We start from the raw sequence: 3,965 nt of genomic DNA on the forward strand, positions 1-3,965 counted from the left end.
CGTACATTGATTTCAGTCTCAAGCGTTTTGGTTGAAGGGTAGTCCATCCGTACATTGATTTCAGTCTCTATTTAGGTGATCACTTTCATACATGAAGTTAAATATTCTTACTAGTCAGTTCATATTTAACATAGGTTATTGTAAACATACCATTGAATTGTTTCACAGATTATGAACCTTAGTTATAATACTAATAAATCATCCCAAAATAACGCCATTTTAGTAAGAAAGCATTTGTCAGAAATTAGAAACCTCATTATTTAGGTTTTTTTTTTTAATTTGTGCTGCTGTGGTTTTGTTTGTTTGTTTGTTTGTTGCAACATGAATAAGCAATAAGTACATGAATAAAAAAGCAGTGTTCCAGGCTACTGGTACACAAGAACTTGATCCACACTATGGTTCTAAATGATTACACTGTGTTCAGGGGATTCAGAGAGGACAGAGTGGGTAAAGGTTGTTTATGTTGCTGGGAAAGCTCAAGACCTGGAGGAGATCCAATATCTAGTAGTACTAGTACAATAACTAGTACCACAGACTCTCTAAGGACTGATCTGAGCCTCCTCCATGATGGGAGGCAAGTCAGAGAACTTGAAGAACATGTTCTAAAACCTCAGTTTGTAGGCCTGAAAAGAGGGTTTAGTGGTTTAGAATACTTGTTGATCTTCCAGACAATCCAGTTGAATTTCCAGCACCTATATGGTGGCTCAAAATCATCTATAATTCTAGTTCCAGAGGATCTATCTGTTGCTCTCTTCTGGCCTCGACAGGCACTAGGTATGCATACAAGTTCATACATCCAGGCATATATAAAAATAAAATAAATAAATTTAAAATTTAAGATAAAATGAAACCTCAGATTTAGACATTATATTTTACAACTGTGGTTTACAGCCTTCCCAATGCTACAATCCCTATAATATAGTTTCTCATTTTATGCTGATACCCAAATATAAAATGACTTTTGTTGCTACTTTAAAACTGTTGTTAGACTGTTACATAATGTAATCATAATGTACATATCTGGTATGCAGAATATTTGATATGTGAACCCTATTGGAGTCATGACCCACAAAGTTGACAACTCTTGCTATTAAGGGAATGTATGCCTTATTAATCAAATAAGTAAAAAGATGAAATGTAGGTATCAATGCTAAAAACAAGTACACTCTGTCTACAGATTTCAGAGAAATCTATTAAATACAATGGAAATAGTTGTTCTCAGTTACACAGAATAAATATTAATAATACAACTAATAATCTGGCTTTGGATTTCACATATTACCAGCAAGGCAAGTGGAGTAAACACAGTTTAGTCACCCAAATAACTTGCCAAGAGAAGGCTTAAAATTGAGTGAAATAAAAATAGAGCGTTTTAAGTATTCAATAGAATAAGACTAAGGACTATATGCACTCAACAGCTTTTGCTGTGTAATTAAGATTTATTACCCTGCTTGAGAGTATCTTTTCAAATCATAGAGTTACTATAAAATTTCTTTATGTGCTGTGCTTTGCAAAGTTTATTCTTCTGAAAATCTAATAAACATCAATTTAATAGAATATTAGAAAATAACACTGAGCCATGCTGAGAAGGTAGATGTGTTATAGCCACTTCTAACAGAAGTAATTCCAAATCCTTGCATGGAGGTATAAATTTTTTAAAAATTCAATTTGTGTCATCTATATATTCACTGGAACATTGTCAAACTCTCAGTAGCTTGTCCTTTAAGTAGAACTGAGTCCTTCCCCTTCTGTACCCTCACAAGAAGCTATCAACTGTAGAGATCTACAATTCAGCACCCCATCATATCTTTTAAGAGTTCTCTTGTGTCACTTCTTGTCTAAGCTGTTATGTTTTTAGGAATGGGGAGGAGTTGAGGTGAGGGTTGAGGTTGTCATAGAGGCCTTCCATACCTTTCCTTCTCAATTGTATGTGTGTTGTCATCAATTTCAAAGCAAAAGCAGTCTCCATGATCTTCATAGTCAGCAGGAACATGGATCACAGGCATACACACGTCCTAGTTGCAGTAGTACCACAAACCCACACAAGGTCCTCAGAGACCACCAACATGGTCTCAAGTGTCAGGACAGGCCACTTAGATCAGTAGGGTCCATGGAAGCGGCATGGCCCATGGAACCCAATGTGGCCTCAGACTGCAGCACAGACCATGTACTTCTGTATGGCCTTTGATTGTAACATGGGTCACCCACGTAACACAGATCCCAGCTGCAGTAGGACCATGGAACCACAAGTACGATCCTTAGTACTTATTTAGAAAAGGTCATATGAGGCATGACTATGTAAATAGTTACACTGGTTAGTTTTATGTCAACTTGACATGACCTAGAATCACTTGAAAAGATGAACACTCAATTGAAAAAAAATGTCTCCATAAAAGTTCCTGAAGGTAAATCTGTAGGTCATCTTCTTAATTATTGATGGATATGGAAAGGCCTGATTGACTGATAGTAGTGTCACCACTAGGCATGGGATCCAAAGCTATAAGGAAGCTTGTTCATCCTTGTAACCAACTTTACCCAGTGCTTCCTTCCTTGACTTCCTGCCCTGTCCTCCCTTAGAGATAAACTATTACTGTGAAGTTTAAGAGGAAATGACCTCTTTCATCCAAAGTTTTATATGATTATGGTGTTTAATCACAGCAATCAAAACCTTATAGGATAAAATTTGATGCCAAGAACGGGGTATTGCTGCAACAGATCTGACTCTGTTGTTTTGGGGAGAACTTTGGATGTGTTTGAAACTTTGAGCTGGAAAACTGATTGACTACTCAGAATTTAGTGGGATATGACATGACAAGTTGAAAGGTGAGAATGGCAAGAGCAATGCAAATGATGGCGACTCACCTTCTCAAGCTAGACAGGGAAGTAAAGACTCTATCAGGGTCATTTATGTGGTACTTTGAAAGAGCTGAAGAGTCAGCTGTGATTAACAAAAGATGGGATCAACTAAAGTGAAATCTTTGTTTTGCTGCATAAGTAGTACAGCATGCTAGTAGGGATGAAGAAGAGTTCTTTGTATTTATATCCTAAGCAGCTTGGTTACAGGATCGTAATTTCCAGAAATGAGGATGCCTTTTGGAACATAATTATACCTTGTCTTGTACAAATGAATTTGTTTGCTTCTGTGATTTCAGCGTCTTTTTAAAGCAGATATACATCTCCCTATAGATAGATAGATAGATAGATAGATAGATAGATAGATAGATAGATAGATAGATAGATACAGATAGGTCAATTTGAGCCAAAATATAAATTATTTGAACAACAATATTCTAAGTGTTATATATCACACATCTAATATAATCTTACAATGTCATCATACTGTAAAGGGAAAAAATAATGTTTAAGGGCAATATTAAATGTCAAAAGGCAACAAGAAAACAAGAAAAAGACTACACTGTAAATTCATGTGTCTCACTTCAAATTATACACTCAAACATCTAAGAGGTACCTTGAATATACAGTCTCTTCTTCTATGTTTTTTTTTTTTTATAATTAGATGTTTTCTTTATTTACAATATCTCCTTTCCCAGGTCTCCCCCCCCCAAAAAAAATAAAAATAAAAATAAAATAAAATAAAATAAAAAAACAAAAACTAAAACTAAAACAAACCCCTGTTCCCTCCCCCTCCTCCTGCTGATCACCCCACCCTCTCCTGCTTACTGGCCCTGGCATTCCCCTACCCTGGGGCATAGAATCTTCACAGAGCCAAGGGCCTTCTAGGTTTTATTTTTACCTTAATTAGCTAAATGTCTTACACTACGTAATCAATAAAACCTCTTGAAATTTTAAGAAACTGTTCATTTGATTTCAAAGTCATGGAGAAAAAGCAGTTTGGAGTTCTAATTTAGGAAGAAAAAGGCTTTCAAAATGGGATTGGAGCTAATATAGTCTAGTGTACAGAACTTTCATAAGATTATCTCAGGGAGTTTGTACAGAACAAGGCT

This window comes from Mastomys coucha, unplaced genomic scaffold, assembly GCF_008632895.1.
Source record: "Mastomys coucha isolate ucsf_1 unplaced genomic scaffold, UCSF_Mcou_1 pScaffold2, whole genome shotgun sequence".
Taxonomy (NCBI): domain Eukaryota; kingdom Metazoa; phylum Chordata; class Mammalia; order Rodentia; family Muridae; genus Mastomys; species Mastomys coucha.